General features: G+C 50.6%; 2 pseudogenes; one reads left to right on the top strand and one right to left on the bottom strand.

Moving 5' to 3' along the window:
- The first annotated feature begins 1,031 nt into the window (after window positions 1–1,031).
- Window positions 1,032–5,411, top strand: LOC119114674 (pyruvate dehydrogenase E1 component subunit beta, mitochondrial-like; annotated as a pseudogene).
- A 938-nt stretch (window positions 5,412–6,349) lies between these two features.
- Window positions 6,350–15,842, bottom strand: LOC119114673 (3-oxoacyl-[acyl-carrier-protein] reductase FabG-like; annotated as a pseudogene).
- Window positions 15,843–16,109: the final 267 nt, after the last annotated feature.

The following is a 16,109-nucleotide window of genomic DNA, read 5'->3' as shown; positions in this document are numbered from 1 at the left end:
GAAACTATATTTGGGTAGTTTGTCATATTTCAGCAATGAATCATTAAGCAACACATTTTAATGGAGCTGTTGGATATTGCTGACTCTTGGTCAGAAGCTTTAGCAAAGTCACTAGGTTGATGTTCTGGTATTCCTACCATGTTATTAGATAGTTCACTGCTGCTGAGCACAACAATTAAATGCATGCTAAATTTTGCACCAATTGGAAATAGCACTCTATATGTAAATATCAGTACTTTGTAATATTTTATGTTCATTCATGTGAATTTCACTTCATGATGTAAGTGAACAAACATGAGAAGGACTGGGCATGAGGGGAGATAGTGTTCATGTGGCTTGTATCATTTTCCATGACTTTATTTGCATGCTGCCCATTTCAGTCTCTAGTCTTGTAATTATGTGTTCCTTTTTACAGACTACACTTCCAACTGAAGAGCAGCTTTTTGTAAAATCAAAATGCTTGTTAGAGGAACCATTCATTTTCTGGTAAGTAATGGACACATGTTTTCTGATGCATTCAATTTCACTTTTATATGAGAGTAGGCATGCTATCTGTAATAGAATGTTTTAACAACTGCCATTTAAAATCAACAGAGGCTCTTGCAACAAAGGCTCAAACAACAAAAACAATGCATTGCAAGCCTTATGCTAACTTTGCACCAAGACTCATTAAAGAATCCATGTATTGTACATTCACAGTCATACTAAAACACAATTTGTGATATTTGTTGGGGCCCATGGTTTTATTCACCAGAGAATAAACACAATTTTCTTTGAAAACTGTCAAATTATACCAGACATTCAGTGGTTGATGCTACTTCCATCAACAATAATTTTATTGTGTTATGAAAATGCATGTGTACTCCACCCAACCATTTATTTTTGTCATGCAGTTTGATGTATGTGCCAACATGTAAAGATCCATTCTCTGATGCTATGGATGAAATAGGTCCAAGGTCCTCACTGTGATGTCCGGAGTATCCGTTAAAGTGGCCGGCCCTCCCGCAGCGCGGCTGCTCGCGGCCGCTCAGCACGAGCGCCACCTGCCGGGCGCAGGTGATGGTGCGCGACGCGCTGAACGGCGCCATGGACGAGGAGATGGCGCGCGACGACGCGTCTTCCTGCTGGGCGAGGAGGTGGCCCAGTACGATGGCGCCTACAAGGTGTCGCGCGGCCTCTGGAAGAAGTACGGCGACAAGCGCGTCATGGACACGCCCATCACCGAGTCCGGCTTCGCCGGCATCGCCGTCGGTGCCGCCTTCGTGAGTGCGGGAGGTAGTCGGAGGCGGCGGCCGACGCTGATCTGGGTACGCTTATGATCTGCACGGGATTTCGGGTCTGTCATGCAACAACGTTTTTGGGCAGTGGGAATCTTGAACTAGGCATATGTCTAATATGCCCAATATGCCCCACATGCCCCAAGCCTTTTTGCAGCCAGCCCTGCGAGAATGCCGTTGTATCGAATGCATTAAAAATACTTATTTGGTTGGTATCTGTGGTCTGATGGTGGTAACAACCAAATACGCCGCGTGTATTTGGCCATGTTTTTGTTAAACAGTTACTTGGCATGCCTCATCACACCACATTTCCAAAGCTGGCTATTGACACTGGCTGTATTCCTAACTATGCGTTCTTCATTTCGTGACGTGACCCTTTTCAGGCGGGGCTGCGGCCAATCTGTGAATTCATGACTTTCAACTTTCCATGCAAGCTATCGACCAGGTGATCAACTCGGCAGCCAAAGCCTACTACATGTCTGCCGGCCTGGTATGTCATCTCTCGTCTCGGAGCAATCGCCAGACTCTAGCACAAACACAAGTAGCTCTTATGCTCATTGGTTGGGCAATATCTCATGTCCTTTAGTGGTGATAGGGACGGGGAAATATTTCGCGGAATATACAAAAATGGCGATCAAGTATGGTGCCCAGCCCTCGTGGGCTACACACCCCATCTTGGTGTTCGGCCACGGAGCACGGGGTTGTGTTTTTTCGTCACAGCCGTATTGCATGCATGGTATTACGCCTTTCAGAGAAAGAGTCGTGTAGCTCACCTGCGAACCACGCTCCAACATTCAGGCGCCGTTGTTGGCCTGGGAGGGCCCTGGGGCCACCCTCCCGATGGCTAAGGGTCATACTTGTTTAGGGGTAGGTGAAAGGACCACCTCTTTGCCCCGGCTTGGTCACCGTGCTTGGCTGTGGCTCTGTTGTGACTTCCGGTGCTGTCCTGCCGAGCTGACCACGACCATTGCCCGTCGCGCACAGATGAACGTCCCGATCGTGTTCCGCGGCCCGAACGGCGCGGCGGCCGGAGTGGCGGCGCAGCACTCGCAAGGCTTCGCTTCCTGGTAATCCAGCTGTCCCGGCCTCAAGGTCAGTGCAGGCCTCGCGGCGACTCCCAGTATTGAAGGCGTCCTGGCCTCAAGGTCAGTCCACATCTCGCGGCGATTCAGGGCACTTCAGCTGTCGTGGCCTTGAGGTCAGTCCAACCTTCGCAGTAACTTTGGACACTCCAGCTTCTTCTCGGCGTTAAGGCCAGCCCAGACCTCGTGGTGATTCCCAACACTCCGGCTGTCCCGTTCTTCATAAGCCGTGAAGCCCATCCCTGCGGAGTAAGCCCATTCCTTACCTATGACATCACGACGAAAGCCCATTCCTACCTGTGACGTTACGATCCAAGCCCCCACTGGACCGAGAGGCGAAGTAAGTGCGTTTGTTTATGAGTAAGATCGTCTTTGGTGGCATAGCAACACAAAACAGCGGTCGATGCGCTGTTGAATTGGCATGCAGTTGGGGATGAAAGGTGTCTGGATATCTCAGTAGAGTCTGGATCGTTGCTGCCATGTCGGTTGATCGCCATTAAACCTGGGCCGGTAGCGACCAGTCGAAGTCAGGTTTAACTGACTAAAACAGGCCGTCAAAAAACTGCCGGTGGCATAAGCTGCCATAAACCCACGAAATTTCAGATACTATGGCAATTACTTCTGGTTATGCAACTCTAAAACAGCTTAAAAGTACAACTAGCACATCATATGCATGTACGATGTACAATACGTATAATAAATGCGCACATACGACTAATACACTTCTCAGAACAAAATGTGGCTTCCTCGACAGAACAAAGATTGTGAGCTTTATCATAGGTTGACGACACTCGTGTTTCGACGTTTGCCTGTGTTACCTATTTCCACCATATTTGCGGCCGACTCTACAGCACCAACTTGCAGTGAAGTGGACGGACTTCAATCAGTGTTGATCGTAGCCATCGTTTTCACATTTGCCAGAATCTAGTTTCACATCTGGCCAAAATGCCATTCTTGCATCAGCCCACGGGTACTTCGTTCTCGCCGACCTTCCTACGCCTCTTGCGATATCTTGGCTATGGGTGCATGCAGAGCCCGCCTAGTGATGATAATCACGAACTTTTCTTTCGAAACCATATTTTACGATCGCACCTGTGCCTGCTGCGTTGGGCTAGCGGGCACGCCGTGCTCGTCTTCTGGCCCCGTGACAAACGGCGCTGCGCCACGGCCGCCGCAGGTCCGTATCCCCCGTACAGCTCTGAGGACGCCCGCGGTCTGCTCAAGTCGGCCATCCGCGACCCGGATCCGGTGGTATTTCTGGAGAACGAGCTGATGTATGGCCTGCCGTTCGAAGTGAAGGAGGAGCTGCTGAAGGACCGCGACTTCCTGGTGCCCATCGGCAAGGCCAGATTGAGCGCGAAGGTGCGGCACAATGGGCGGTGTGGCAGATGTCTATATGCAGGGGCTGAATTGTTTGGAATGTCTTTTGGTCTATAGCATGTTCACAGTGTGGAAGCGTTTTGCGATATGTGCCACAATGATCTATTTATATTTCAGAGACTCAGCAAACGGTTGTGTATTTTGCTTGGTGGCGGAGGTTGATCAATGAATTGTGCCGCCGCGCAGTCTGAGCCGTGTCCATGGCAGCACCAGTGACTTGTGGGCGGTGTCATACCACGAACGTTGCATTCCCGGCCCTGCGAGGTGGCATTCGGCGCCCGCGGTGACTCGCCCCCGGCTCACAGGCTCGCACGTGACGCTGGTGGCGTTCTCGCGTCCGGTGGGCACTCTGCCTGGAGGCGGCCGAGCAGCTGGCTGCCCAGGGCATCGAGTGCGAGGTGATCAACCTGCGCACGGTGCGGCCGCTCGACATGGCCACCGTCGAGAAGTCCGTCACCAAGACGCACACCACTGCCTGACCGTGGAGCAGGGCTGGCCGCAGTGCGGCGTCGGCTTCCGAGATCTCCGCCCGCATCATGGAGTGTGAGTTGCCGTGGCCACGGGCGCGGCGAGGCGCACCAGGCGCCCCAGCTCGCTTCAAACAGCTGCCGCGCATGGTATAGTGTCCTCGACCGTGGTTGGGGGAGTGGGGCCGGGCAGTTTCGATTGACCGTATTCTGTGCGTCATGACAAGCGGCACTGTAAATTGCAGGGTCATATTGTGGTCCCCGATCTCTTGAGTCAGTGATCATGTCCCCTTCGGGAAAACGGCTATCGCATGTTTCTCACGTAGGCTACCATCGTTTAAAACTACTGGACAAATACCGATGTGGATAGACGAAATAGGAAAGAATGTACGAAATATGGATGTTACAGAAGACAATGTCGAACTTTCTGAACTTCTTTGGGTCATTCGTTGCTGCCATACATGTGAGCATGTTTTCATTCGTCCAATCATCTGGTCTTCAATGGCATGGTCACAGTACAGTGTACGCCTGTCCCACATGTGTACTATGTTGGTAATTCGAAAATCGTAGACATGCCTGGGGATTGCGCCTGCTGGGTTCGCGGTCTTTCTGATGCGTGTTTTTGTTGCGCCTTTTATAATTGCATTTGATTGCGCCAGCTGCCCTACACGGCGTGCCGTAGGCGACGTGGTCGCCCATTGACACCCTGTCATGCTTGGTGCCGACTTATCATGTTTGTGAGGCAGGTTTCCAGCGACTTCGTATAGTGTTTTTCCGCGATTCCGGTGCCCGTGCGCTGCCGCTCGGTCAGTGTTCTTGAGCGCTGTCCCAGTGCGCAGAGTGCGGAGCCTGACCAGCTGGCGTGACCTGTCCCGATGCTCTCCACGCGCAGCTCCGGCCTTCTACGAGCTGGACTACCCGGTGACGCGGCTGTGCGGCGCCGACCTGCCGATGCCGTACGCCAAGAGCCTGGAGGAGGCCGCCCTGCCCACCGCCGCCGACATCGTCGCGTCAGTGAAGAAAGTCCTCAACGCGTCGTGAGCTGGACCTGCTCGAGGTTTCGGGGACGGCAGGCGTGGCCGCCTCCACCGTGAAGCGCACCCGGCCCCGGCCCCGCACAGCAGCGCTAGGCCCGTGTGGTGGTGGTACCGGTGTTACTGATCGTGTCTGAGCGTGTTTTATGTTTGGCAGAATGTACGGGGGGGGGGGGGGGGGGGGGGGCAGAAGTGTACGGGAGGACGCGGCGTACTGCTAGTTTGGCCATGCGCAACACCCAGCTTACTTCAGCGGGCCCTGAGCTTGGCGCGAACGTTTTGACGACGAGTGGGTTTTTCTCAGGTGGGCGCTGATGGTGCAATAGCGCGCGAACCTCATAGTGGAGCTCACTGCTTCTGACGCTCGTCATGCGGTTGATGTGGTCATGTGGTCCGGGTCATTTTGGCCGTGATATCCGTGTTGTATACAGATCGAGTCTGCGCGTTCTGTGGTTTTCCTCAATGCCGTGATGTTCAGGATGTCGGGCACGATATAGTGGTCGTACTGCATGAATACCGGGACCAGTCATGGCCGTACCCGCAGCAAAAAAAAAAAAAACAGAACAGATTCATCAGTCTCCAGAAACCACCACTTGTTTCAAACCTGCGCCACGTATCAGTCTTCAGTAACCACCACTCGTGTAAAACCTGCCCCACGAGTGCTGGCCATCCACAGGGTTACAAAGGGCATATAAAAAACAGTGGGTCAGAATCAGGGCGTCAGAATTCCTGAACTAGTGGTTATGATTAACGGGGATTGTCTGCCGGTCGGCTGCCGTGGCAATATTGCTACCACTAACTAGCGAAGCTAGGATGAAAGGCCAGCGGGACCGTTCCCTTCCCGCGATAATTGCACATTCGCCCTTGCGTTGATTCGCTGAGCCCCGGCTAGTCTTCCACACTTCGACGCACTTTGCTGACGACCCGTGCAAGTAAACTCAAGCAATGGTAGCAAACCAGAGCGTTGATGTAAAATCCCGTAACAGCCGTGTTCCGCAGCAGTCCTTGGCCGTCCCGGAGTCCAGTCCTCGAGACCCCCCCCCCCCCGCTCCGAGCCGACAGACGGCCCGTCGACCGCAGGTGGTGACGCCGCCCAGGCCCACCCGCCCTCAGCGCGGGCACATGGCGTGCCGGCCGCCGTCCACGGGCAGCGAGGCGCCTGTGATGAAGGCAGCCTCATCCGACGCCAGGAACGCGATGGGCGGCAGCCACCTCGTCCGGCTGGCCGGGCCGGCCGAGCGCGTGCGTGGTGCGGCTCCGCTCCAAGAACTGCTCGTAGGCGGCCTCGTCCAGACCGCCGCGCTTCTGCAGCTCCGTCACCGTCACGCCTGGGTTGACGCCGTTGACGCGCACCTGGTGCGGCGCCAGCTCCAGGGCCAGGCAGCGCGTCATATGGTCCAGCGCCGCCTTGGACATGTTGTAGGCCAGCAGGTTGGGAAAGGCGCGGATCCAGTTCACGCTGGAGACGTTGACGATGTTGCCCTGCGCCGCCACCAGGTGCGGCACGGCCAGCATCGTCAGGTGGTACACGGCGCGCACGTTGATGCCCATGAGGCGGTCGTATTGCTGCAGCGACTTGGTCTCGACACTGCCCAGCTCGAGAGGATGCCGGCGCAGTTGACGAGCACGTCCAGCCGGCCATACTTCTGCACCGACTGCTCCACCAGCCGCTCTGCATCTGGCTCACGCGTAAGGTGCCAGTGATGAGTCAGCAGCGGCTGGCCGCGGCCCGCCTTCCGCGCACTCGCTGGCCACGCGCTGCAAGTTATCGGCGCGTCGGCCCGCCAGCGCCAGTGTGGGCGCCACGGCCGGCGAGCAGGCGCGCTGTGGCCGCCCCAATGCCTGATGAGGCGCCTGTCACCAACACTACTTTACTGCTGAAGGCCATCACTAAGGCTTGGTGTTCTTTTGACCTGCAACAAGGGATCAATTACAAAAATACTACTTTCTTAATCGTAAATCTCTGATAGTTAACTGAAATAATATCACAATTTTATATAAATACAGATAGCAGACACAATTTCAGCAACCCGTGTGCTGTAAATCGCGAGCACTCAGAATTGGGCTCAGAGTCAGCACTTTATTCACCATATGGCGCAAGGTTGCCAGGCCACCATATGACAACGTGGATTAATTTTTGAAGGCTGGCTCCCATCCAACAGTCTTGAAATCAAACGTGCGTGACTATCATGAGCAGGGCATGGACAATATGTTACATCCCTCAATTGCCAGGTTGGTGACGACACACTTGACACTACATATGGAGATTTGTTAGCAAGATATGGCATGTTACAAGACCCTCGCCGGGGCAGGGTAGGGTAAGGATAGGGTAGAACGAAGTTTTAGAGCAGGTTTTTGGAAAGTTTGGGCGGAATTTTTGCAAGTAGGGCAGCTCATCTTTTTGGTGGTTTTAGGGTAGCTTGTGGTACCTTGAAGCAGCCATTATGTATATCGACGCAGATTTGTTGAAGAATTGCGCAGAAGTAAAGGAAATTGTAGCAACAGATTGACATATTTCACGGACGCGACACGCATTCCACGCGTTTTAACAAGTGAGCCTCTTCACTGGCCCTTCCGCCAGACTCCTCGGACGCAGCGAGTCCTTTGTATGGTGTCCGTGGACAGCGGTGGCCTTGGCTCAGCTGGCATGTTCGGCGACCTGCACGGTGGATGGATGCCGGGCCGCTTCATCGCAGCAACGGAGAGAGCAGTCCCGGGCCCCGCTGCTCGGCACGACCTTGCAGTGTTGTGTGATGTCATTAAGTCTTGGAAAGTCTGAACTAGAAACAAGCCAGAACTCCCTAGCCAGTGAGGAACAAGCTGCAATTTTTGCCAATTACGCAGGAAAACATCTTGACTCAAACGAAATTATCTCATCCTGTACTGAGTACAAACCCCAAACAGGAGAATGAGCATGTCATGATAAGGGTCAGCAAGGAAAAAATGGAATATTTAATGGAAGCCGATTGGGCGTTGGTGTTGTTGTTGGGCGGTCGTCTTGATCATTGATAAACCGGCCCCGCACGAGGAGGAAGTGATTATCAATGGGATGCTGCAGCGATGACCGTAGCTGGAGGAGTGCGCTCGAATAGGCACTAGTGGGCGGCTTGCATGTGACCGCTGCGGGGTCTGGCAAGCAGCACTTCCTTGGGGGCGATTATCTTCATTAATTTTCGGCCAGTATTGTAATATGAGCTCGATTGTGTGCAGATGGTGATAAGCGCGTTCGGACCTCCATCAAACTGGAGAAAGAGACGAAATTGTAAATTGATGACTGCAATAATAGCGGAAAGGGGACGCGAGCGATGATTACATCCAGGAACATGATACTTTGTTTTCTGTAATGAGACGCCAAGTGTTTCACCACACCTTCTCTGTATTTTAGTCTCGCACCGTCAGGGACTGCAGCCCCTGACGGTGCACCTGCACTCGCTGCCTCTCCCAACGGCGACTTCCCCGACAGCGGGGGCCGCGAGCCGGGACCGTGCGAACGAGCCGGGACCGTGGCGAACTGCGGCGGCGGCGCGCATTCTGCCGCGCGGCCGGGGCCGAGCCTGCGAACCTGACCACGTGCCGTGCCCCGTCCCAGCAGGGGCGCAGGACAACATACAACTGCACTACGAGCACCCCACCCTGATCCTAATGATGAACAGGTACACAATCGCACGGCCCCGGCTCGTTCGCATGGCTCGGCTTCGCGGCCCCCGCTGTCGGGGAGTCGCCGCTGGGAGAGCAGCGAGTGCAGGTGCACCGTCAGGGGCTGCAGCCCCTGACGGGGCAAGACTAAAATACGGAGAAGTTGTGGTGAAACACTTGGAGTTTCATTACATTTTCCTCCCTCATCAGCGACGCCGCTTCCATAAATATTGGCGTATCCCGTTATCTAAAGAAATACTGCGTGAGTTTGTTGAGGAAGGGAGCAGAGCGTTCCACGCATGTCGTTTATAATCGGATGGGATGAGTTACGAAGAGTGCCTGAGCGCTTGTCCCGACGAATGAGAGCCTGTGCATGTGACTGCTTTTGCATACTACCCTTGATGCGAGGCGGGGCTGTTAAGATTGTTGTTAGTTCAGCCGTATGCACAGTGTTGAAATTTCACCAAGCGGCTTGATTTACTGTCATTGTGATATACGAAGGCGGCTCCTGTGCAGCCATCACCCCCGGCAGCCGTCAGTATAAATAAAGGTGTGTTGGTCATATTCTCCTTCGGACTGAGCGACCGAGTTTGCACTTCGGTTTCTGATACGTTTCGTTTTTTGTGTTTAAAAAGAAAGATTACGTTAGGTATGGGGTCACCCAAAAGGGTCGGGGACTGGGAGTTGGGTCGTATGGATGTCCGGGAGATTACGCGTTCGTTGCGCTCGAATAACGCGAGTGTTGATCGTTGATGCTGAAGTTCCGCGTTGGTAACTGTGCGGCTGGGGCCGAGGCATGCGAGAGTGCTGTATGTGGGGTTACCAACGTGCGCTGTGACGCGTGCGTAAAATCTGAGAAGTTGTAATTTTCGTCCGTGTGGTAGGGAGGGGATATTCGTGTGCGCTAGCAGATTTGGGGACCGGGGAGGTGCAAGTGCACCAGTCACTATACGGAGGGCTGCGTTCTGTATTGTCTTCAGGGTTTCGACTTATTTGGAAAAATATAAAAACGAAAAACATGATAGTCCAAGATCGGGCGTACCAGGGAGGTATAGAAGCGGAGGAGAGTGCGTCTGTCGGCCCCCCCCCCCCCCCCCACTCCCGTCCTGCTATGCATTTTATTATGTTCAAGTCGTCTGGCGCACCATTGCTTAAGATCAGCAAAATGCGCATTGGAAGTGAGACAGCGATCTGATGTTATTCTAAGGTATTAAAACTGTGAACTGGAAGGATTATTCTTCACCATTAAGATCCAGGGGGTGGGAGGTTTGAACATCATTTCGCCTAGAAAAGACAACTACCGCTGACTGTTGTGTGTTGGCTGTGTTTTGAACAGAAAGCGTATATTCGATATAAGGCGGCCCCAAAAAAAGCTCCACAGGCTCGGAGTCAGGTTACAAGGAATGTGTGGGAGATCAAATGCTCGTTGCGCTCCGGAAGCATAAAGACCAGATGTGTCACATTGTCCCAGCGGTGTCAACGCCGTCTAAATTGCTGTCTTCTTATCCTTATCGCTAGTTAGATTGTCTTGCTTCTTATCATGTTAAGCCATGCATGTTGCTACCAGCACAGCCCCTGCAGTCAGAGATCCGCCAATAAATTGAATAAATTGAAGTGCTTCAACGACAGATCTCGAGCAAAATCTTGTGCAAGTACCAAGCTTTTTATTAATACCAGTTCACGCAGTTGCTTAGAATAGGTGGACCAGCTGTAAACAGTCGCATACCAGCAATGCGCGCGGCAGCTTTAAGTCGCGAGCTTTATTCTTCACATAATGAAATGTTGATGCATTTTTTGAAGGGAATGTTTCACGTTTGAAGATATTGAAGTAACGTGAGATATAATGAGACAAGCTCACTTATTACTATTGGCATGCTTCTAAGTCGAAAAGGTTGCTCAAGGTAAACAACTCCTCCGTTTTGAAACGACAAGCGCTTGCGCGCCTGCTTCGCTGCGCACAATGCAAATAACTTAGAACTGTTAATTATCTATTATTTGCAGTACGACATCGTATCTTGCACAACACGGATTAAAAGCCAGTTGACAGCCGTTATAGTTGGTTATTGTGCTCGCGAACACCAGATATGGATGACTCGACCATTATATTTCCATCTTATTTTCTTGGCCTTGATCGCCGCATGGATTATGAAATGGCAGGATATGAGTGACATTATTATGACGTCACGAATTTCAAGGTGACCTTGAAATACTCTCCCCCAGTCTATCATCTTGGCGGGCGTGCAGCTCAGGATTTAGACGGGTTTCAGGTCCTTAAGATCGGCAGGGCTAGGAACTGCACCAGTGGTCTTAAGATGGCTATTTACTTTAAAACTCCATGAAAATGTGGAACGCTCCTGTTTAACCTATAAATTTGTTCAGTTACGTGAAAAATTAATGCAAAAGTAGGTCGTAATCGAACAACATACCAATGGACTACATTCTGCAAGGATAATCAGTTACGATGTTTTTAACGATCTGTAAATTCTCGCTTCAGCACACAAAGCCTTGTTTCCCAAAGCGCTGGATAATATTTAAAACAGAAGGCTAGTAGGAAAACGCTATACATATACATCGACTAGCCATGCGACGTCGTGGAAGCCCTATGAACAATACGCGATAACAGCATGACTTTGTTTTGCTGAGCACCTTGCTAACAAACGGCGTCACTAGCCAAGTAAGGCCGATAATTCCCCGATATTTTTTGCCTTAAGTTAACTACCATAACCTAACCTTCCGCACCTTTTTCATGCTGCCTTTTCTCATTTTTTGCACACATTGGAACATTGTTTTAGTTAAACATGACCGTCGGAAAATACACTAGACGTGGTGCAAACAATCCAAAATTATGGCCTGTTACGCACGAGTGGGTTACAGACCACGCGTAGGCACGAAGTCACCACCGGGGGCACGGTCTAAAAACCGGCATATGACACAGACAGACAAGTTCTCCGAAACGGCTTATCCGATCGCCTTGAAACCTTCACCATTCGATTACGTGTAATGAGATAAGTCACGGGGAGGCAATATTGAGTCCTGACCTGAGGTCAAACACCTCGAAAGCGCGAAGGGAAGATTTTGCATGCAAATGCAGACAACCCAAATATCAGGGCCTGCTGCACCGATCGCTGTAAAACTTTCACTACTGCATGCCCCATACCTGAATCCCTCTTGCAGTTCCAAATTTGGCGAACCTTGGTCAGGTCAAAAGTCGTCGAATTCAACGAAGTCCAAAATTCTTGCTGGCAGACAACTTATAGGTCAGAATCTGCCACGCTGATCACTGCCAAACCTTACCACCCAATACGCCATTTCCTCTCATTCTCTGTTGAAGTTGCAAGCATGGTGTCATTTATAACCCCGCGCTTTCCTTTACGATTGTTCCGAAGGAGACGTGCAACTTGGTCAGGGCTGGCCCTATGAGATTGAAATTCTCCTTAGCGGAAGTGTTGTGCCGAAAATCACGCACTGATTGTGCATGGTGTCGACACGATTAACAGAACATCGGCAGCGAACACGTGATGGTGCGTGGCTGATCATTGTGTGTGGTGTGCGAATACCGTTTTGTCGTGATTATGTACATGTCTCCTCAGCAATCTTCCGGTGGTTTCTGGTTTCAAGTCGTTCAAAGTACGCCGAATCGAACTGAGCATAGACCGAGGTGGGCCGATTTGGTCAGTGTCCTATTGCAACAGACCAATGACCTAAGAATCCTCCTTGGGAACATGCTTTCTGCACTCTGTATATCGCCTCGTCGCGGATGTACACGTCCCAGAAGCGAAAAGGGGTAAAATTGACGGAAAAGACGTCCCCGGTTTAGTCAACGGGAACCTTGAGCTCCACCGCGCCTATTGTGCGCCGCCGTGTCAACGCTTGATTCGACGATTACAGCCGTCTCAAATACACCGAATTAAATATACCTTGCACATTGTACTTTGTGTGTGTTTGTGTGCCTTTGCTCACCAAAAAAAGAAGACAACGCCATTGCATTAGCGCACATGTGTACAAATGTATCGCTGTAGCGTGCACAACCGCGAAAAAATGCCCGCGCGTTTCGGCACTACCAAAACAATTGCGTATGGCTTCATGGCACATTGCAGCTGTTAGGTGTGTCCCATCGAGAGGTAAATATTTGAAATGATCGGAGCAATCGTTCCTGAATGAGCAGTTTGCAGGCAATAATTTTGGACCTTGAGAAACTTTGACGACTGTTTGACCTGGCCTAGGGTTATCACAGTTGGAAATGTGAGCCCTGTAAGAGGGAATCAGTTGTGGGGCATCCTATGGTAAAGGTCTGGCAGTTATCAGTTTGGCAGGTTCTGAGCGATAAGTTGCCTGCGATCAAGAATATTGGACTTGATGAAATTTGACAACCTTTGACCCGAACCAGTCACCAATTCTAGAACTGCGAGGGAGAATCAGGTATGGGGCATCCGATAGTGAAGATTTTTTAGCGATCGGTGCAGTAGGCTCTGAGATCCGAGTTGCCTGCATTTGCATGTAAAAAAATTTTCTCCGCGTTTTCGGGGTGTTTGACCTCAGGTCAGGTCTCGATGTCGCCTCCCCAATATTCACCTCATTGCACAGAATCGATTGAAGGTTTCAAGGCGACCGGAGGGGCCGTTTCGGAGCATATGCGTGTCTGCGTCATATGCCCGTTTTTGAGCCCTGCCACCACCCCAGGTCCGATTGGTCAAAAAGATCCGTGTAACATCGCCGGCTCTCAAACTGGAGAATGACCGCGCACAGTTTCGCAAAAGGAGTTGGGAGGAGGGGCGAACAGCAAAAAGACTTAACTCACCCTGAAAACACAAAAACGGGTTCCTGTCCGGATTGGAGACGCTCCTCGAAGCTGTGGGGTCCGGAAACCAAGTCGGTATGTGCGTGAGGGGGTGGGGCATGGGGGCGCTCAATAGGGATTCGCAAAATAATACATCCGAAAGTCCTTCAAACTACATTTGCACCGTTCAAAAGTTAAACTGGGGTGTATACTTTTACCTTTTTAAGACTGCCGCTGCACAAATCAAGTTACTGCGACACCATAAATATTGTCAGTTCCGCCACCAGACTCCAGCACCACTCCGCGGTGCTCCGAAGGCTAGTCCGTTCTTACTACCGATCTGAAAATCGCACAGGTGAAATACACACCCAGATGACCTTCTAAATACATGACAAATTTATGTCCTTAAGGCCCAAAGATACTTCTTCAGATGCGTCATCATTTCTGTCCGCCAGTGTGTCACCGCCGAAGGGTCAGCCGTGGGCTCGGGGCGAGGCAGACGTCACGGGGCCAATGGAGAGTGCAGCGCCGAGTGTGGAGGTTTTTGTTGCTAAATTTGCAAGTGTGCATGTTCAAACCTACATGACACAATGTTTTATCACTTAATCACTTTGGTTGAATGCTTAACAGTTCTAAACAACACATGGGTGGCTACAGCACTGCAAATTTTTAACCTTTTTTAGTACGGGCTTTCAACATCACGAACCATTTATCAACCATTCCCCCCCCCCCCCCCCGACCTCCACCCATTGTCGAAGCCCTGGCCGAACGACTGCAGTGCACGTGAATCAGAGCATTCATCTGATATGAAACACCACATTGCCCACCGTCACACCGCTTCCAGAAGAGGGCCAAATTCGGAGAGGAACCCCTTTAGTTGATTGCTCAATTCTAAATCCAATGAATTTTACGATCCTCAGTAAGCCATGCCTTATTTCCCCGAACTATATCATCACAATCACAACAGAAGGATATTAGCAGGAGGCCATACGTCAGCTAGCGTAGCCACGCCTGCAAATTACAATGACAATGACACGTGGGATTTTTTCGTGTGCACCTTAATAACAAATGGCGTGGCTATCATACCGAGGCATACACTTTCCCGGCGTTCAATCCAATGTAGTGTTATGCTACCTAGAAACAGTTCACATGACCCAATCTATCCATTCCTACCGTAACGGGGGAAGGGGGGGGGGGGGGGAGAGCGAACTTCTCCCTGTGCTCAGCTGACTAGTCCAACACTCAGCTGACTCGCCCGTCAATCACCGATCAGCGCCATCTTTCCGACGCTATGGCGTACTACGAACGTTGTCGCCGGTACAACGCTATCATTTTACTTTCAAGGGCGAAATACAAATACATGTCCAGACACAGATGTTTATTAGGCACCTCCATTCAATGGGCTTTATGGTGTTCATATCAATACATCACAAAACAATACCATGTCCAACATGTATTCACAGATAATAGTCAATACTCACAAATGATATAATTCCACTGTTCACAGGTGTTGGTTGGCCTATAGGTTATCATTTGAAAGGTGGAATCAGCCTCCAAGAATGCCAGAATGCTTCATATGGAGAAAAAAATTGATATGGCATACCACAAAGGCCACTGGAATGAATATCTTTCAATACAAGCTACTAAATGTTGCTAATTGCAATGAAGCATGATCTGGCCAATGTTCTTGACAGACCAGCCAAAACGATGAGCTGAATCCTTTCCCAAAGCCAAGAAAGCATAGCGACTTAGAACGCGCAACATTGGGCATGGCTGATCTGTGCAACAGATGGCGGTTACACATCAGTGCCCATGCTACAAGCAAGCACTTCTGTTCCATTTAAGTTGTAGAGACCCGAGTATATGAACCACGCCCAAGGATCCATACACCAACATGACGAACATCACCATCTCTCTGACACGCCGAAGTACACAATGGCCGTCGAGAATATCACAACACTACTTCTTTATTTTCGGTAGCGCCACATTTGGCAAAGTGAATACAATCCAGCCAACGGGGTCTTAAATGGTTTTCTACAAGAGGCAAATGTTGGACATAGGATACTATGCAAAATTAACTAAAAATGAATGTACCAGGGATATTAAATTTTACCTACCTGAGAGCTTCACCCGGCAAGATTTAATGGACGTTCACCCTTCGTGACCTTAGAGCATTAGTGTGGAGATGGATCAAGAGCCTTTTCGATTTACTTAGCAATACCGTGAAAGAGAACAGAAAAAGGTGGAGAATGCCAAATGTGATTTAGGGAATAAATGTTTCTTCCAAACATTTATACTCATTTAAACTAGCTATAAAGCTCCAATAGCTATGTTTTGCTTCTCCCGTCGTCTTTCCCATTGCAATACAACACATCACTGGGCTTCCATGTTCTGCCATTTCTAAACCCTGCCAATGAAATAATATATGAATGAATTATTATGAGTGTCCGCCAACA

Source organism: Pollicipes pollicipes, unplaced genomic scaffold (assembly GCF_011947565.3).
Source record: "Pollicipes pollicipes isolate AB1234 unplaced genomic scaffold, Ppol_2.1 Scaffold_2883;HRSCAF=3381_pilon_pilon_pilon, whole genome shotgun sequence".
NCBI lineage: Eukaryota > Metazoa > Arthropoda > Thecostraca > Pollicipedomorpha > Pollicipedidae > Pollicipes > Pollicipes pollicipes.
This window is presented reverse-complemented; position numbering and strand designations above follow the sequence as displayed.